Below are 20,619 nucleotides of genomic sequence, written 5' to 3' on the forward strand. Positions count from 1 at the left end.
ACCGATTTGAAAAAAAAAAAAAACAAGAACATTTATTTATTAACTGGAACAACCAATTTTCCTGTTACAGTGATGTCTCTACTCAGTATGACTTTTATTTTTCTTCATTATTTGAAACTGCTTGTTGGATGTTGTTGAAAACATCATATTGTTGGCTGTTTGTTCTTTTGATTGCTAATGTGCCATGCAAAATAATCAACTGGGGTGTTTATGCTCACTGCTTCCTGAGTTGGCATGGCACTCCTTGTTGTTATGAGTCCAAGCAGCAGCATTTGCGGTTCCTTTGCTGTATGCACGAGTGAAGACTATTTCCAACAGGAGAATATTTTGGGATTTAAGGTGGCAACTGCTGGCGTTCGTGCAAACAATGCTTTTTCAACTCATTTGGAGGGCTTGTGAAAACTTTGTCCAAAATGTATCATCTGTTCTTTAGTATTTTCTGCACTGGCTTGACTTCTAGCAGCTCTAAGAGAGAGCCTGTTAGATATTCTCTACATGTACGCTTATTTACAAATATCAGGTACATGTTTAGAGTGCATGACGTAATTAGCAAACACCACTATAGGCGCCCTTGTCTAGTCAGGAGAAAAATTGTCGTCAGCAGCAATTATAGAAGGGTATTGAACACTACTCTGTGCCCACTTTCCCCAATACACTACAATAAATAGCTATAAAATTGTCCACATTAAACCAATTTCAAAACAGATTGTCATTCATTTTTATTCAACTCGCTAACAGATAACGTCTTTGACTTTTGGACCACTTTCATGGTAAGGCTTTTTAGACTTGCATTCATACTGATGATGTATCATGACTTTGCCACCATGAAGCTGTATGACGTATTTATGGATTTACTAGATTGGAATCGGGCCTTGATCACCAGTGGGTAGAATTAAGATATGAATCTGATGTCTGATAATGTGATAAGTGTAAGAAGACACATCGGTACACTGTTATGATGAGCTGGGCTGTTAGGCTCCTGCTTCGGGATGATAGACTTGGACTGTGTGTTTTGCATGTAAGGCATTTATTGATTATTTTGCTGTGGCCGTGTCTTCTTGTTTGTCTCACTTAGCTTGCACGTAATTAGTTCATTAGTTTCACCTGTTGCCTGGGATTTCCTTCCTGTGTCTGCCATGCTCCTTGCGTCACTCACCCTGTAGCATAGACCTTTTCACAATGAAATTATCCATTTCTGGGTGGCAAAAGACAACGCTTTCCACCTAAGTGGCTTCACTGATGATTTCAGCCTTCTTCTCTATTGTAAGTTTGAATTTGTGAAGTGTCAGTTGAAAAAAAATATGTTATGTGGAGTAAACTGTTTGAAAATGGAGCCCGGTGCAAGCTGTGATTTACATTTCAATGTACATTGACCAAAAGTAGATGTGGTGGAAAATCAGACATAGCAAACAGGATCACTGAGGGACCGGCTAATAAATGGACTTTTTTGTTGTTTAGATTAGTGGCATAGATGTGCTTTTAATGGTGAAATGGATAGCATGTTGTAGCGCTGACATGAGCAAACAGGCTAGCCGCTATCCTTTGGTAAATGACTCAAAGACCATCCAACCAAATATTTTATGCATACTGTATCTCTCAGAAAATTCCTTACACAAACCTGATGATGGATGTTTGTTTACCAATCATCGCTTTAAAAGTGGCGACTCCCGGGGGTAGTATTGTGATCTTCTCTGTACAGCTATTGACGCCATCCACTCAATGTCTCCTCCTGAGCCACATGTTCTGCTCGGTTCATTTTGATTGTTTGGAAGAAATCCGAACAGAGACGGACCCTTTTAGGAAAAATATGTTGGTGCAACTCTTAAGACTTTGTCATTGTTTTCAATTGAGGTCAGTGGTAGTCGCCTGAATGTGTTCTGCCACCAGGACGTAGCTCGGTGGCGATTGTTTAAAAACATTATAAAAAGGTCAATTATCTCCTTCCCGCTTGTGTTCTGTTCACTCTGAGTAAATTGAGTTGCCTCCCTGGTTCACTATCATGCATGTTATTGTTGTTTTTGTTTAGAAGGAATACATACATTTAAATTTCACCCGCCTGCCTGCCTGCCCTCACCACATTGGTTTCAACATTTACGTAACACAAAATGTTGCATCTCTAAGATGTACCAAAATGCACTTATAGACTTATCTAATAAGCAACTCACATGCAGTAAATTTGTGGGAAAACTCACGAAGTACATCATAAACTATTTAAGTGAAAACAACGGCTGTCCTCAGCCAACAGAGTAATCTCGAGGTTACCTACCTTCAGGCCAAACTAAACAATATTTAATGTTTAATATGTTTACTGCTGCGTTGTCACTGCCCAATGGTGTCGTTTTTTTTTTTACCTATGTTGTTTACCTGTGTTTTGGATGTGTGCTGGTGTTCACTAAATGTAAAACCCGTATCATGATATTTGATACAGGGATTAAATGGCAATTGGATACGGTTCTTGCAATGTAAATACAACATTAGTGAGGTGCTTTTGCTGAGTTGTAGGTGAAGAAAGGTCACTTTGAGACAGTCTACCATTCAAGTACTTGCTGGTGCTCCTTTATGCTTCCAACCATCCATTTCCTATCACCTATCTTAGATTCTATCACAGCTGACTTTGGACGAGACAGGGTACACCCAATCAGTCACTGGGCACATAGGCAAGCAACCATTCACACCCACATTCATATGAACGGTCAATTTGGTCTTCAATTAGCATAATATACACATTTATTTTTGGAATGTGGGATGAAACTGGAGTACCTAGAAAAGAAAAAAAACACGAAAGCTCATAGAGAACATTCAAACTCCACACGGGAAGGAGCTGAGATTCGAACCCAGAACCTGCGAGGTGGATGCACTGACCACTGGCTTCACTCAGCTTTTTCCCCAAAGGACAATTTGGCTGGCTACACAAATTTAAGAACACTAATTGTGTGCGTATGTGTGGCTAAAATAAACCCTCGTTGGGGAGTGATTCAGTAGTTTGAGAAGAAAGATTTTAATTCGGTCTCCTCCTCAGACTACATTCAAGTGTCCTTCAGCTAGGCAGTGACCCCATAATGGCACCTAATGAATACTGTGACACCTGAGTGGCAGAGTCCACCATCAGTATGTGACTTTGAGTGAGTGTGCATGGGTACACTTTCAGGAAGACATGAGCAGACCACTAAATTATATAAAAGCCCAATCATGGCTAGTTAAGGTGTATAGCCTACTGCATACAGTATAAGCACACATCGCGGGGAAAAAAAAGTGCTTTCCTATTTGGTCACTCTTTCACAATGCCGACCATAGTAGAGTTGTGTGCTGACTGCCAAGCACCATTAGATCTGGTTATTAATCTCACAAGCATTGAATGAATAATGTATCTGCTATTAATTTTCTCTTTATATAAGGATTCACATTTTCGAAAACCTTTTCACCGGAGAAATGCCCACCCACCCGCACACACACACACACGCGCGCACACACACAGCAATATGAGGACGTTGCAGTCTCGCAGCAAGCTGGAACAATTTTGTCCATGGCCTCTGACTGATCAGTAATGTGTAATGTTGTCAGGTCAACCTTTTGTGGTTGCACCAAGGAATAACTGCAGTGGAAAACAAGAAGAGTAGGAAATGAAGTCAAACACAAGGTACAAAGAAAAAGGAACAGGAATATGACAGGAAATAGAAACTAACCAATCAAAACTGAATGGACTATATTTTACGTTCATTTACTTATTGTCGCTCTCTGTGAAAAACACTTATGTCCATTTTTTTCAATTTTCTTATTTTTACGTGAATGGCGTTTCCGCGTTACAGACATCGCATTAACATGAGCATTTTAAAACAATTCCAAAATTGCACATAAGTGCTTTTTACAGGACAGATTTTTAAATATTTCCAAAATTGGACATAAGTGTTTTTTTTACAGGACGTCATGTTGGATTTAAAAGAAAACATTCCCTCCCTTTGAAAGGCCCCTGCTCAAATAATGTAGGAGCATACATAGAGATTTATTTACAACAAAAATATGACTTATTATTTCTACTTCACCACTATTTAGCAACGTATGATTTGGTTGGATAAGATATTCAAATAAGATGAAAAAAAGACACATTGCTTATCTCGTTTGTGTTGCGGCTAAATTGGAACTTATCCCAGCTGATTTTGGGTAAGGTGGGGTCCAACCTGGACTGGTCGGCAAAAAGCACTCTAAAAGCAGTTGAGTTAAAAATAACCCAATTTGGGTCAAAAATGGAACGATCCATTACTTGCGTCATTTTGATCCAACTTTATGGGTTGTTTATGCATAAACATAACAACCCCACAAAACAGTAAAACCAAGAAGGTGGGTCAAATTGACCCAATTAGTTGATCAATTTTTTTTTTTTTACCCAAATTGGGTTATTTTTGACCCAAGTGTTTTTTGAGTGAGTATTTATATATAATTAGCGATTACAGAATTCGCCAAATTGCCCTTTTTTTGAGTGATAAAATAGAAGAAGAAAACAAATCCTGGAACTATCTAGGAAAATGACTATGCATTGCACTAGGGACAACTTGAGAGAGCAAAGAGCTAAAGAGAATAGCAGTGGTATAAAAAGGGAGGGGCATTTGAAGGCTGCTTAAAGAGTACTTGCATGCCATGTGTTTCTGCATATATGCCGTTAAAGGGAATGGGGGCGCGGGGGGTGGCCTGAGGGGGTGTTGACTTGGACACCGCAAGGATGGCTTGTTAGGAAATCATTCCTCTCAGCCAATGGTTTGAGAGAGACGCAGATGTCATTTGGCTGAGTAGTAGCACCTCCCAGAGCCAGTACATCCTTTTCAGCGTAACGCAGCGCTGTGTGCGAGCATTACTGCCACCGCTCTCTGCTTTCTCTCTCTCTTTTTCTGTCTTGTTGCCCACCGACACTTTCTTTCTCTTTTTTCACCAGCTCCTCCTGCTCCCTGTACTCTCTCACTCCATCCTCCTCTTCTCGGATGCTGTCCCACTTGCAGAGATATGATCTGCTACAAACAGCGGCAGCAGCAGCAGCAGCAGCAGCAGCAGCAGCAGCAGCATCACCAAGATCCCAGGTAAGACCTTTTTTTTTGTGATTTATTCACTTTGCACTGAGGTGCCGCAACAGCACAAAGCTCATTGCTCACTGGCCAGTGTGCACAAATTGATTTCTCTGTGTTGCTCTGCGCTGTTTTGCTGTGATGAATTTGATGTTAAGATCGGAGGGACAGTGCGAGGTAAGTTGTTTCGTACCTTTTAGTGAAGCGTTCAAGTATGAAGTGCGGCAATGACAACCGCAGCAATCTTGTTTGAATTGTGCGTGAGGGAAGATGAGAAGTGCCTTCAGCTTGTAGGAAGGAAGGGGATAGAAACGTGCTATAAATCAGCATCATCAAAGCTGCTGCATGGAAGGGAGTTCTGACTTGTGAGAGCAAGAGCTCAGGCAGTTGGTGCGCGAGATCAGCAGGTGTTGAGTGGACTCTTGCGATCTCAAAGCGTAGCGTACGATGCGCTTCGCCCCCCGCCCCCCCCCCCCGCCCCCCAAAAAGCTTTGAAGTTATAAATGAAGCCTACTTGAATTAGATGTGACTTCATATTCACTTATCCAGAGATCAAACCATGCGCAATCTGCATGGTGCAAGAAGGTTTGATTCTCCACTGTGCACATCTGAATGGCTCTTCTTTGGATTGTAAACTGCTCTAGGGAGAACCGGGGGAAATAGTGAGAGAAATAATAGCAGAGGAGACACGTGTGCAGTCAAAATGACACTCAGTGTAAATCGGCGTGCACGGAACATTAACTCTTCCGGTTTGAGAACGAAGATGATTAGATGATTAGAAATTCACTGTGGTGTGACACAGGAAAAGGTTAGGCCATGATAGAGGTGACAATACTATTCACTGATATTTATAGCGTTTACCAAAACAGTTCCCTTTAAGCCACATAATACGATTTTGAATCATTTCAATTAAACTGCGGGCGTTAAATTGCATTTCTTCTATCGTGCTTCCCATTAAAATTAATTTGAATTTAGGTTTAAATTGAAAACAGGGCATCTGTAATCCTCTGCTAAACTCAACGTGTCACTTGACTAATGTGGTCTTGTTGGGCTAGTCGGCCAGCTGTAATGCCTCCAATTTATCTGGAGGGGCTCTGGAAGATGGTTTTTGCAATAATGATTAATGTGAACATTATTGGTGTGATTATAGGTGGTCTGTTCTGATAACTAATCTGTGAACCAGGCTCTTCTAATTTTCCTCTGGCTGCCGTAAAATAATACACACTGATGCATGAAAAAGAAACTTGAAAATGGTTGAGAGCAAAGTTACATTAAGTCTCATAAGTAATACAGCGGTGTTCTTATATTTCATTCATGACGGAGTTTATAGTGCTCTCCTGGACTGCGGGGAGAAATGAGAGAAATAGCTTTGTGATGTGAAAAGACATCAGTTGTTGTGGTGAGACAACACACAGACAATGGAATCATCTGGGACTGAAGCATCTCCTTTACGTAACTTCCACTGAGCGCATTTTTACCACAGTGTTCCAGCTTGGATGATGATCCAACACCCACTGCACAAAAAGACTCATAAAGATGTAATGACTTTTTTTTTTTTCTCAAGTTTTATTGTACCAAGATACAGATCTTAGTTGTTAGTCTACAATACTTTGTCTTGTGTGTCGAAAACAAGTCAATGTACTTGAAATATCTTGTGCGGCAAATGGTATTTCCTTCAATTTGGGGGAATTTAGGACATATTTTTAAACAAGATAAGTGCTTGCTGATAGTGTACCATCTTCCACTCTAGCAACTACACTCACTTATTAGTAGGATATATTGCGGTCGTCTCCAACCCAGCATTTGTTGTTGCATCCCACACATGCCATTCTTCAACAGCACTCAGCTTCCTTGGATGGATACGCGACATATGAGAAACTGTCTCATTGCAATAAATAAAACAACCGTCTCTTTGAGGAACAGGGAGCCGTTTCAGCTACTCACCCGATGCAGCCTTTGTCATTAACCAGCACTCAGTAAGGGACCCAGAAAAATATCAGAGTTTTGCGGAAATTAGAGCCGGAGAGACGGGAAAAGCTGGTGCCTTTTCAGTCCACTGAGGGTTCTCTTGCTGACAGCTCCACTCTGTCTTTTTTTTTTTTCTGTCTGGTTGCGAGCTGCCCCAGGTGTGACAGGCAGCCAGGGTAATGGGGGACGTTTGACAGATGCATATTTCCAACCTTGAATGCTTCATATAAAGAAGATAGACGGCATGAATTCAGACTCAGCGTGGGACAAACTGTTGGGTTGTGAATCACTCGAATGAGTAGCCCGCCACCATGTTCGATTGATCTGACGTGAATCTCGCAACCCTTCCACATTACTAATTGCATCCCAGCCTGATTATTGATTAAATACTACTGTGGCTGTGGTTTGTATCAAACTACTTCAGGCTGTGTTGCTCTTACAGACGGATACTGATGGGATCGACAGAGCTCTTCACTGTTCTGAATCTGTTCGTTCAAAAGACTCGTTCAAAGATTCGTTCACTGACTTGTGCAACGCTTCTGTCACTCCATTCATGAATCAGCCCCAAGGTTCACCTTCACTCTGTAACACGTTCAATAATAGCGCATAATCATTTAGGAGAAACACGGCTTTATTTTGAGTAGACTAATCAGTTCATGAAGTGTTCCCATTCAGTACGTTCACTCAGAAGATTCGTTCATTTGAACAGATTGACACGACACTAGAGCAGGTTTTTTCTGTTGTCCTTAAATATCTTGTGGCGGCGGTGCATTCTTAAATGTGGGTTCAAATGGAGTTTGATGTTAGTTTCAGAGATTGTAACAAGTCATATTGTAATATATTACCTTTTTGTGAGCAATTCATTAGATCGGAAGTCTCCTGCCATAGGGCCACTTGGTGGCAGGCCCCTGTGAGAGATCGAACTACAGAAGACTCAAAAGATCAGGAGCATCATGTGCCACTATACATGTCAAAGTGCTGAAGTTCATGTGATATGGTATTAAAAAGGTTAGTTTAAAAGTTGGCAAAAATGAAAAGGTAAACATCTTTGGAAAGCGTCTTTGGTCAAAACGGTGAGTCCAACGAAGAGCCTACAACTTCCAAGAAAAATAAATCAGCATTTAAAAGACAAGCTTAGCAGTCCTACTTAACTCATTCAATGCCATGGACAAATTTATATGTCTTGACATAAATATGTCTTTGGGATTGAATGAGTTAATCAATCAATATTTATTTAACTCATTCACTGCCAAGTATATATGTATTTGTCTTTTCACAGTCCAGCCATTCAATCCCAGGAACTTTTATTTATATATTTTTCAAACATTAGGGTAAAAAAGGGTCTGAATATGTCCGGTACTTAATGAGTTAAAATCCAGGTTTATCACTTTAGGTGATTCTCACACTCTGCATAATATGTGGCAAAAGGCTTGCAAATGAGGCAAAGAGGCCTACAAAACTTCCCCCCCCAAAAATCACTGAATCCCTTGCTTCCGTTTCTAACATTCTGCCTTTCTGAAGCAGGATTTTCATTATCGCTTATTACCCCAAGAAGGTGCTCGTTAAAGTGAAACAAGCACAGGGCTCCCACTAATTACAACAATTACATTCAGTGTAATGGTGCATTGTAATTTTGACTATTTGTCTCAATGCTGGGCCATCTAAATATTGTTTTTTTTTTTACACTGACCCATGGTGCAAAAATGTTGGCTGGGGACTGCTGCGTGACATCAGGTAATTGGACATAGGTGAATTATAGATTTATAAATAGATTCAACTTTTATTGGCCTGAGCCTTTCACACAGGACCCCATTGCAGCGATGACTAATACCGAGAGAGAATGAGACTGCGACAATTGCTTTCAACACTGTTGGTGGGGCAAAGTGAGTGTTGGGTCTTTCACATTGGCCCGTTAGGCCTCAGACATATTTTCTGATACTACTCAGTAAATTGCTGGGTCGACATCATCCCCTCAATTCGGCGTGAAACCTTTCAGACAGAACAGTGGTACCGGAAAAATCTGGGACAAAGCCACTTTTGGTAGGAAATGTGAATGGGACTGACAGTAATTAGTTTTGTTATTCCTTGGTTTTGACTTGTTTCCATTACTCTTCTATTAAACGTCAATCAAAAGTCTCATTGAGCTTAGATTATTATGATAATTATTACAAAGGTACCTTGACTTATGAGTGCACCAATTTAGGAGATTTTTTTTTTTACAGGCCATCGCTCGGTCCATTATTTTTCTCCGTTTCTGAGTTTTAGATATGTTGCCGCCTGAGTGAAGTGAAATCACAAGGGAGCAATTGAATGAGTCAAACACGCAAATGGAAAATTGCCACGGTCTGGCACGGCATGGACCGGCTTGCCAATCATCTGTCGCCCTGGCAGCGCAAATCATGCAGCCAACATCCGACCCTCATGCCTGGTCCTGGCATTTCATCTGTCCGCCTGAATGGCCGGGTAAAGCCCCTTGTACTTGGCGTTCCGGCTATCCCCTTAACCGGCCAGGCCGAGGCCCCGAGCGCCTCATGGTTGACGGCCACCAGACTGGGCTAGGCCCGTTAGTGTCCTGCTGTCTTTCACCCTTTGTCAGATCATTGTTTCTCTTGACTTTAATCTAGTATTTTTGTTTATTTCACATTTTTTGCTTTTGGAAATACTTTTTGAGACTACTGCACTCCTTGCCTCCCTGCTTCATTGCACTTGGGTCCTCCACGCTCCACCTTGCAAACCACGAATCCCAACAACACTGGAAATACTGGTGATGTGTCTGGGATGTACCTCACCTTCTATCAATAACAACAATAGGATGGGCATCAGCTCCACAGAAATTAATTGTTTGTCTAGTGCCAGTTAATTCTCACAGTAGCATGGAGAATATGTACTAGTGTGTGAGACTTTGTGCCGATTAATCTTTTATAAAGCTATCTGGCCACATTAGTGGGAGCCAAGGCACGGAGATTATATTGCATTTCATATAGTAGAGCTCAGTAGGTCTTTGCAAACACCCTGCATATGGCAGCGAATCTGCTTAAAGAACTCCCCCTTGCAACAGATGTGTCCATTGCCAGCTCCTATTAAGATTTGAAACCAATGTCCCTTTCGCTTCCCTTTTTTTTGTTTTTGTTTTTTAATTTTTTTTAAATGCTGTCTTTTAGATGAAATATGTAGGAGAGATGGCTGTGGCGTTTTTGACCAGGTTGTTCGTTAGAATCCTATAGACATTGAGAAGATGCCTGACGAAGATTTCCAAACAAGGGAACTATCGAGGAATCAAGTTGATGAGCCACACAATGAAGTTCTGGGAAAAGAGAAGATAGACTTAGGACAGAAGTATTTGTGAACAACAGTATGTTTTCATGCCTAGGAAGAGCATTATTTGTCTTAAGGGTGTTGATGGAGAAGTACAGAGAACGTCAGAAGGAGCTGTATTGTATCTTGGTTGATCTAGAGAAAGCCCATGACAGGCCACCCGACAAAAACTGTGGTACTGCATGAGGAAGACTTAAATGGCAGTGAAGTATGTTGGCATAGTACAGGACATGTATGGGGGCGACAGAACACAGTTGAGGCGTGCTGTGTGACAGAGGAGTGGAGGTGGGACTGCATCAGGGATCAGCTCTAAGTCCCTTCCTGTTTGTAATTGTGATGGATAGGCTGACAGATGAGGATAGAGTTGAATTCCCATGGAGCATGGTGTTTGTAGATGGCATTGTCATCTGCAGTGAAAGCAGGGAGGAGGTGGAGGAACATTTTAGAAAGGTGGAGGCATGTGCTGGAAAGGAGAGGAATGAAGATTAGCAGAAGACAGACAGACTATACGGTATGTGTTTGAATTAGAGGTGTCGAGAAGGAAGAGTGATCCAACAGGGAGAAGAGATAGTGAGGGTGGAGGACTTCAAATACGAAGGGTCAACAGTCCAGAGCAACAGTAAGTTTGGTAAGGAGGAGAAGAAACTGATCAAAGCAGGTTGGAATGGGCAAACGAAAGTATCAGGGGTATTATGTAATAGAAGAGGAATGTTTATAAGATAGTGGTGAGGCCATGATTTTTGGATTGGAAACAGTGGCTCTTAAGAAACGACAGGAAGCAGAGCTCAAGATGGCGGAAATTAAAATGTTGAGGTTTTCTTTAGGAGTCACCAGGATGGATAGGATTAGAAATGAGCTCATCAGAGGGACGGCCAAGGTTAGATGTTTTGGGGAAAAAGTTAGAGAGAGCTGACTGGTTTGGACACATCCACAGGAGAGATAGTGAGTATAATGGCAGAAGACTGATGAGTATGGAGCTGCCGGGAAAGAGAGTAAGCGGAAGACCTAGGAGAAGGTGGATGGATGTAATGAGGGAGGAGGGCAGTTGGTTTTAGAGGATATCTTGGAGGATATAGAAGATAGAATAGAAGAAAAAGGATGGATAAGGATGACACGCTGCGGCTAACGGGACAAGCCGAAAGGAAAATATTTTATATATGTGTGTGTGTGTGTGTGTGTGTGTGAGTGGTTGTGTGTATACAAGCAAACCTTTGAAAATTTCCAGATCACAATTAACGTCATTGTTTTCATTTTGCTTCTGCAGTAGGCCCACATGAGCGAATGTCATTAGACGAAAAGACCATTATACCCTTGAATAGTTTCATATCACCCATGCAATCATTAAAGAAAAAGAATTATGATAATCATTTCACTCAATTTACCTTTATTAATGTTTCCTAATAGCGTAAACATTCCTTGAAAACCTCTATTAATCAAATTACGTATGTATATTCTTTTGACTGGTGACGGGCTGATGCCGGATGACCTTATTAGCTGCCCCAATATTGCAGGGATTTGCAATGTTCGCTTAAATTACGATAAGTTTATAGACTCCAAACAACCCCTCAAAAGTAAACTGAAAGATGATTACCTTGGGGCTAAAAAAAAAAAAAAAAAAAAAAAAAAATCATCTCTTTGCGAAAAAGGTATTTAATATTGCATTCCCCTCTGGGCTCTCCGCTGATATCAACTTGCTTTCAGCGTGCATAGAGCAAGAGGAGGCAACATGAGTGTGAGTGTGGTGCAGGTTACATTTCTCTCATAAGGTGCTGCTTATATGAGCTTTTAATTCATATTCATATTTGGCAGACCCAGCCTGGCAAAAGCAAAGAGCTGCACTGAAGCATAGCATTACTTCACCTGTGATAACTTTAACAGTTATTCTAATAAAAACCTTTATTGTGTTTTAATTGGGGGTTTTAAATGCACATGACTTTAATATTAAATGGGGAATGTCCCTTGGATTTCTACATGATCCAAATCCTGCCATTCTCAGTTATCTTGTGTGGTAAAACAAAGAATGGGGTGCATTTTATGATGCATTTTCATCGTAATGATTAAAAAAAAAAAAAAAAAGAAGAAAAATCTTTGCCACATTGAGTAATAGTGTAACTTGTTTGTTGTTGACAGATGAAATGCTCTGGATAAAAGAAAATGCACTGCTTTCCCATGATGGCTTTTTTGGAGGGGAAGTGTCAGCTTGGATTTGTTGTGACATCCTCTTCATCGCTAGCATGACCAGAATACTGAAACCCCAATGTGGTTTAAAACTAATATTTTGTGAGTGTGATTCACCTGGATTGGCTGCCATTAAAGACCAAATGGCTCAAAATACTGCTAACTACATGTCACATAAATTGTTTCACTTTTGACGATTTTCCTTAATTGGATGCAACTACTTTCTTTTTTGGGGCAGTGTGTGTGTGTGGAGGGGGGGATTAGTGGGGGAGGGATATAAATCAGAGTTGGGCAACTGGTGGCCCTTGATTATTCATTTATTTATTTGTTTTATGGGTTCTTGCACCTAATGTTGCTTTCTTGTTCAGCAGTTTTGTGCCGTCCTCGAATGGTATTCTTTATGCAAGCGAACCCTTTGCACTAGAAAAAAAAATACAGTATGTGGTTATTTTGTTGTTTGCTTCGAACTCTTTGTTGTTGGGTTAGGATAATGGATGTTTTAGACCTGCATTGAAAATGTATTATGAAAAAAATCTACATTAAGAGCACATATTTTGTTCATACAAAGAATTGAATTTTTTTTGTCGTAGATCTGGTTTGGATGTGTGTGGCGCTTTGGTAGCACTGGTGAAAAATTGTGCTCCCCTCTATCATTTCAGGTTCTCATGCCTACTATAGGTAGTCATCCTAATTGCATTAAAATTTGAAAAGAATCACAATAGGTCAATTTTTTTTAACAATAATTTAGCTGATTTGGTAATATGTTTTGATGATTGTCACTTGTGTCTTAGAAGTTACTTGTTAAAGGCTAAAGTATAATCCTCCTTAACCAGTGGAAGATGTGTGGGTGGGTATCATTTCCATGGAGAAAATATTCAGACAAAGGCTGGGAATTGTTGTCTTGTGTAAATATAGTCCATGCATAAACAAAATCAATGACTTTGACATGAATCACCTTTATCCCAAGAAACATGCGTCAGGTTGAATTAATTTTAAAATATATACCGGTACATGCTGATTTGTGTGGACTAGTTTTTTATTCCAAGATGTTTCATTTTGCACACATTATTGTTAGTATATATATTCATTTTTTTGGTTCAGGCCAATAGGTCATTGGAAATCTTTTTTGAATGAATACACTTCTTAATTAGTCAGTCAGTGTTTCGATGCGATCCCTTAGATCCACCTGAATCTTTAGTTTTCATATTAGTTCCAACTGTAAAATGTAAATAATTGGTCCTAAAAGCGTAATGCTGGCACAGCACATATGGTGTTCCTTTGGCGTTATGGTGTGAAATCACGGTGTGTAGACTTTTTTTTTTTTTTATATCCACTGTATTCATATGTTGTATCGTTCCCAATGTTGCACAATAATTGATATGACTCTGACAGATAGGTGTAGATTGCACTTGCCACTTCACATACAGCATATCTTGCTGAATGAATGTATATTTGATATGCTTTTTTCCCCCACTCTTTATTATTTTGACAAATCTGAACCATGAATAAAATGCTTAGTATCATTTTTTTATTTCTGTACCTCTATGCTTCTTCATTAAAAAAACAAAAAAGGCAGTAATTCTGAGACATTATTCGGACAAAAGCATAGTGCTGCTCGGCTTTTGAAACACAAGCACGTTTATCAGTCTTTTGAATTTGTTGACCTCAAGCACAGAGCAGTTTTTCAATTACAATAACCGCCCTGCCCCTCTCGGAATACCAAAGTATGGCTTCAGCCAGCCTTATCTCAGGGGTCCTTGTCAAGTAGCTGCCTTATTTGTCTGTCGCTCCTTCCAGCTGGCCACGTGTGTTATTCTTTGGGTGTTAGATGCAAGGCACTTGAAGAGGCTGTCGCAAATCCCAGGCACAGGACTGTCAGCCCGCTGGCCTTTTTGCTTAGATCTCCTTCTTCCATCACCCCTATTAACTCTGGATCACTGGCTGTATTCACTAAATCTTCCCTCCAGTAATAGAATTAGTGTTACGCTTTTCCCCCCTGATGGTGGCTCTTTTTTTCATTTGCCCATCCAGATCTCCATTTTCTGTTGGCATTTTCCTTTTTGTTATTCTCCTGCTGTCTTTTAGATGTCACCGGTAATTACATCTAATGAGAAAAGAAAGGAGTAGTTCACCTGAAGAGAACGCATGACCTCTGGTGAAAATATACAGCTCCGGCTTTTGATGTGATGGAAATTTGCAGCTGCAGTCGGTCGGTCGGGTTTAATGGGCCTCTTTGATATCCGGCAACCTCCTTTTTTTTTTTTTTTTTTTTTTTTTTTTTTTGTTCCATAGATTTGGAAACGGAGGATATATTACATGATTGCTTCCACAAATAACAACTGCCGAGTACCATTTAAAAGTGCAGTCTGATTTGGTAAAGTCGTGAGCGTGTCATCCCAGTGGAGTCGCTTTTCAGAGAAAAGTTATTTTAAGTGATTCACTTTTCAATGTCGCGATTGCTCCTTGTCGGACTTGCTGTGATAAGACGCTACAAATGGGATTTTACATTTTAAATCTCTTTTTGAATACTGACCACTTGGCACTAAGTTACTTTATCGGTCCTGCAATTTCTTGGAGTTATGTTCATGAATATTTGAAGCTCATCTATTAATGCAGCATTCATAAATGGATGAAGGCTGCTTAATTAAAAAATGCGATATTCTCACTCATCTCAGTGGCGAGTCATTCAAATGCCAGAAAAGTACAAAACAAAAAAAGTAAAGAAAAAAGGGTTTGATGTTGGTAATTAGATGCTATAAGTAATATAATGTTCTCTTTTGTTTATTGCTCTTCTTCTGACACTTTCACAAGTTAGAACACAAGAAATGTCGAAGTATGGCAAGGTTGTTTCTCTTCTTTCTTCCCATGTGAAACTTTTTTTCTTGTTCTCAGCCATATGTCAGTCGTTCCTACAATTAGCAGATTAACAAACAGATTTAGTAGAAGACCTTGATTTTCTTTTTTTTTTTTAACACTATACAAAAGACCACCTCAAATGTGAGTTTGGACATAACATTCCTTTGCTTTGTTTCACTCCATGCTTTGCTAATTATTCATTTAAATTTAATTGCTATCCACATTTCTGGAGCGACTTTGTATGTAAACAGACAATCACCCACACACACAGCTAAATGCTTTTCAACAACACTCACATTTAATGACTTCAGAAAGAAAATTTTACATGAGTATTTTAGTGTAGTGATGCCCATTGAAGCTACAGTAATAGCCAACTGTCGACTTTTTGATTAGTGTTGTTTTCGCTCTTCGGTGTTCTACACGGGTATTAACACAGCTGCTACATGTGCATGAAAGCAGAGGAAATTGTAACTTCCGCCAAGCATGACTGTGAGGGATATTGGTCTGATTAACATTCAAGGCTCAGATTATTTGTTTTCTTTGCACAGGAGTTTTGCGAATCAATGACTTCATTTGAGGAGCAACTTTCTAATTTGGGGAGCTATTTTTTTTTTTCAAAGGTTAAATAAATCAGGGGTTTTATTAAACAATAAAAATATGACAATATAACAAATGAACAATTGAATTTCTTTTTCATATAATCGTCAGATTTATTTCTTAAATTCACATTGTGTACAGTATCGTAGCAAACTGTATTTTCTTGTCCAGAAGCAAAGCTAAATTGATTTAAAAAAAAAAAAAAAAAACAGTAAGATCTCCTGTAATGTAGTTTAGAGAACATTTATTGTCCAGACCACAAAATCTACCCTCAGGACTCTATTGTGAAAACAAACCAAATATCACTGATATTATTAATGTTTTATACTATATTACTCCTTTTATCTTTATAGGCCACTCCTCCTGACTGACGCACACCATAACGGAATTCATTTCTGCTTCGTTTGTTAGTTGCAGGATTACACTGATGCTTCACAACCACTTTTAAATCAATCACACCTTGTAGAAGTGTGAAGCACTACGAGATTCAAGGTATATTTTCACCACCGAAAATTCTGGTTACACACCAAATTTGACCAATTTTAAGACACTTGAGAGTTGAAGTTCCCACTGCGCACCATTCCATATTGGCTTGCTTGCATGCTCCAGGAGTAGACACCATTACAATCTTAATTTATCCGTTACATTACACAATGTTTGTGTTGTGTTTTAAGTACTTTGATTATTTTATTCTTATATCTCCCAGTATTCGTTGTGTTGTAATCGCCCCATTGATTATACTGGAGTGCAATATTTTGGTGCCGATTTCCTCTGTAACGTGAATAATGTACGTGAGAATGGATAATACTTTAGCGATTCCGATTCAATTTTCGATACCTCTCATCAATCCGACTACTCATTCATTTTCATTGGTTGAGGAAATCAATAATGCAAAAAATATATCATCATTGATAGCTTTATTCTTATGTATCATTATATCAATTGGTAATGCAAAATATGTTTCTGCTGCATATTGAAACTCTTCCCGCCCCAGTATGACGAAGTAGAGCTAAACTTAAGAGTGCTTGATACCATGTTGGAGAACTTTAGAATGAAAATATGCTTCCTGTGTGTGACCTCATCACTCATAACTCATTGAGTCAAATGGAACCCACTCCAACTGTGGGTAGCCCTCCTGTGTCTGGGAAGCAGCAATAAGAATTTTCAGGAAAAAAATCAGAAGGAGAAAAAAATCGTTAATCGTGAGTTGGAGGCTTTTAACAATGAAAGCCACTGAGCTACCGGCAAGCTGAGCTTGTATTATACCACAAGCTCTCTTTATAGGAACAATGGTGTTTAAATGTAATGAGATAAACACATTCCTGGCCTCACTCTTTGACTCCTCACTTATCTCGGAATGAGCAGGTGTAAGCATCACGCAGGCTGATTTGTTGTTGCAGTTATCCCAAATGGTTGCAGGAGTGTGTTACAGCAGACATTTACAGTACGTAGCAGGCTCTTTTATCGATTTCGCTGCCATGAGATCCCCGCATTCAAATGTGTACCACAAGACCTTGGTTTCGTGGATTGCACTTTTCAATTTGAACATGTTTAGTGTGAAAATTTGGTATATTTGGTACCCATCCAGTAGTGGACAGTTCTTTTGTGAGATAAATTCAACAGCACAGCAAGTGTTGAGAAAGAACAGACTATTTCAGCAACGTCTTGGCAACCCGCCTCCTCGGAAAGCAGAAGTGACAGACAGCTACTTTAAATTTCCAAATGGAGGATATTTGGATATTTTATGTGCAACGACGCTTTTGGATGCGGATGCCAGATCAACGATCGTCCTGTCGTGATGAGCAGTCAAGGTGTGGAAGGCTCATGACAGTTCAATAAAGACACCGTTTCTCTGTATGTCGTATCAGCAGGTGTACAGGAATCAGCATGCCAGGTCTGCCTTGCGTTTATTCCTTACTCCGTACAAATGTCGCCAATTTGAAAACGCTCCCGATTTCTGCGCCTTGTGCACCACAGGAGAGGTTCCCGCGGCGGTTAATTATTTCATTACGCTCCAACCTGGAGCCGTAGGTGACTTCTTTCTGCATCCTCATTTCCAGTGCTATTATATACCGTTCCTCAGCTTGTTTCCATCCAATTAGGACAGACTGTGTGCTTTCAGACAATTGGATAATGGCTGGAACTGGCTGGCTGCTTGTATTGTCGTTGAATATGTACTGGCTCAAAGCCAGGCCCTAGCAACACATTGCCAAGTGCTAGGTCATCTTGTTAGTTGGTTTGGCATTTTGTCAACTGCTAAAATACGGTAGGTTGAAGAACCGTTGAAAAGTAATACATAGTAGAAAGGCAAATTATAGCATGTATCTGCAATGGGCTCTTTGCACATAATCTCCTGCATTGCCAAAATATGGCTGAGAAAAAAAAAATTGTGCTGCTATACGGCATGTTTAGTTCACAGGACTTGCCTAAAGTAACCATCGCACACATAAATGGTCTTTGTAAGTCCTCCAAAGCAGTGAGCAGCAATTTAGACTTTAAGATGTACAGTATGCCTGTTTTTACATCCACAGATATGAACAGTAAGTCAGTATTCTTCCTAACTTTGTGGATACGTCTGATGAATGCTATCGCTATGTTAATAAACACGCCTGCTTAGTGATAGAATGTGTTTGGAACTGTATTAATGTTAGTATAAACATTTCCAGTTATTTAAACAGAGAATAACTCGAGTTTTCTGTATGTATTTAAATTCTCCCTCTTTTTTTTTAAATTTGTGTTTATGATTATATTAGTGTCAAATTAAGACATATGTTACATGCAAAGAGCCAATTCTTCTACTTCAACTTGATGATAGTAGTTACATACTGTGTGTACTGTTGGCCTATACACAGAAAGAAGCGGCATCGTCATTATCAAACTGTAATAAAAGATGACCTGTTAGTCTTATAACCTTGTTTTGAAAACTGTTCATGGTGTGTTTTACTTATCTACGCGCGGGCTCATGTGTAGGATTAACTTTACAAAGGGCACTGACACATTGCGCACTGTAGCTTTCACACTAATCTGTGCATAAGAAGAATGTGTAGTTCTGACTACATGGTGACGTGATTTGGGGTGTTGTACTCCATGTCACTGTCATATTTCCCTGACACTCAACATAATAAGATTGCGGACAAATGACATTATTTTCTACATACCGGTAGTTATTACCACCTAATGGATTCCATTTTCACAGTGATCATATTACAATCAGGTTAACAACGACCTATGTTTCAACAAAGGGCTCTCTGGCTATTGTGGTATTAGATTGGGAAAAAAAAAAAAAAAAATTCTCAGTGGAGCCAGTTAGTCACGACATCTGAGCTTGAATCTCCCTTGCAAATACCCAGTGTTGAGTTTGCATGTTCTCCCCGTGCTTGCAGAGGTTTTCGGAACAGAACATGCTCCTTTATTTAACGGACTACTCTGAATTGCCCATAGGTGTGAATGTAAACGGGAATAATTGCTTGTCTATGTGTGAACTGTGATAGGCTCCAGCTCAACCTCGACCTTAACGAGGACAAGTGCTTGAGAAAATGGATTCCTCCCAGTAGTTCTCCTAAGGGAATGTACCAATGGTATTTTTTTTTTTTTTTTTTGGTCAAATGTTTGTTCTTAAGCGACATCTCATGCACTGTTTTATGTCAACCTGCACTGAATTTCACTACTTGGACTATATGGATTTGAGTCTTTTGATTATTACCATGCTCAAAAGGAGCTATTGATGTATCCATGATTGACATAATTGTGGCCCTGGCGTGTTGCTAGGTTACAAGGTCAGATGTAAAATGTAATGTTTCTTGTGCTAATTTTCAGCAGGCAATATGTACTGGGATTTGGTGCATTTTGTCAGAGTATTCCCTCTACATTTATTACAGATCAAACCTTCACATTGTTTATTCAGTTTGTCAGTTTTAAAGTGTGCATTTTTTTTTTTTTAATATATCAAGAAAAGTGTATTATTTGCTTACAGCTCTTTCAAGCGCTTATCTTTGAATTGAAGTGAGAGGTGGACAAAGTGCAGCAGGAAATCATTATTTTGTGTGTGTTGCTGTCTTGGAGTATTGGCTGATTTTAATCACTGTCTTACCAGAGCCAGGGAACATTCAGACAGGCGTGTAGAAGCTACAGATGGTATGTGAATTTAGATTAGCGAGCCTATTGATTGTGGTTCAGGTTCACTATAATTGGCAAGAGAGACCACTGGCATTTAATGTGATGAACAAGCTACACACTTGACTCATTTACTATTTGGCTCTAATTTATAGGAACATATTTACTGAATGTATTGGACTGAGTTATGGATCTCCATAATAACTGAAATGAATATCAATTACCATCCACAAGCTGACAGACAATATTGGCTCATTTGTCTGTTGAAAGGACATGATCACGCTCTAAACTCATATTAACAGTAGGTTAAGGGGTTTGTTTATTATTGATTACAATGAGTCATAGATTATTCGAAAAATGCAGTGTTTTTATTGGTGGATCATATTGCAAGGTTACGTTTTTGCCGATGTTTATAAATTTAATTTCAGTTAAAAGCAACACAGCAACACCTGCTGAATTTGCGCGCTGCAGTTTTCCAGGGTTGTTGCCATGAAGGTTGCAAGTATGTTATTTGTCTGGTTACTTGGATTGTGTTTAATTG

At 39.6% G+C, this 20,619-nt stretch overlaps 1 protein-coding gene across 1 annotated transcript in view; it reads left to right on the forward strand.

Moving 5' to 3' along the window:
- Nucleotides 1-1,116: 1,116 nt before the first annotated feature.
- Nucleotides 1,117-20,619, forward strand: part of thsd7ba (thrombospondin, type I, domain containing 7Ba) — a 153,869-nt gene continuing 134,366 nt past the window's right edge. The window contains exons 1-2 of the mRNA XM_086052299.1: nt 1,117-1,263; nt 4,925-5,066. The gene's annotated coding sequence lies outside the window, so the exon portion shown is untranslated. The remainder of the gene's footprint in view (nt 1,264-4,924; nt 5,067-20,619) is intronic.

This window comes from Filicampus tigris, chromosome 14, assembly GCF_054856515.1.
Source record: "Filicampus tigris isolate MCC_2025a chromosome 14, RoL_Ftig_1.0, whole genome shotgun sequence".
NCBI lineage: Eukaryota > Metazoa > Chordata > Actinopteri > Syngnathiformes > Syngnathidae > Filicampus > Filicampus tigris.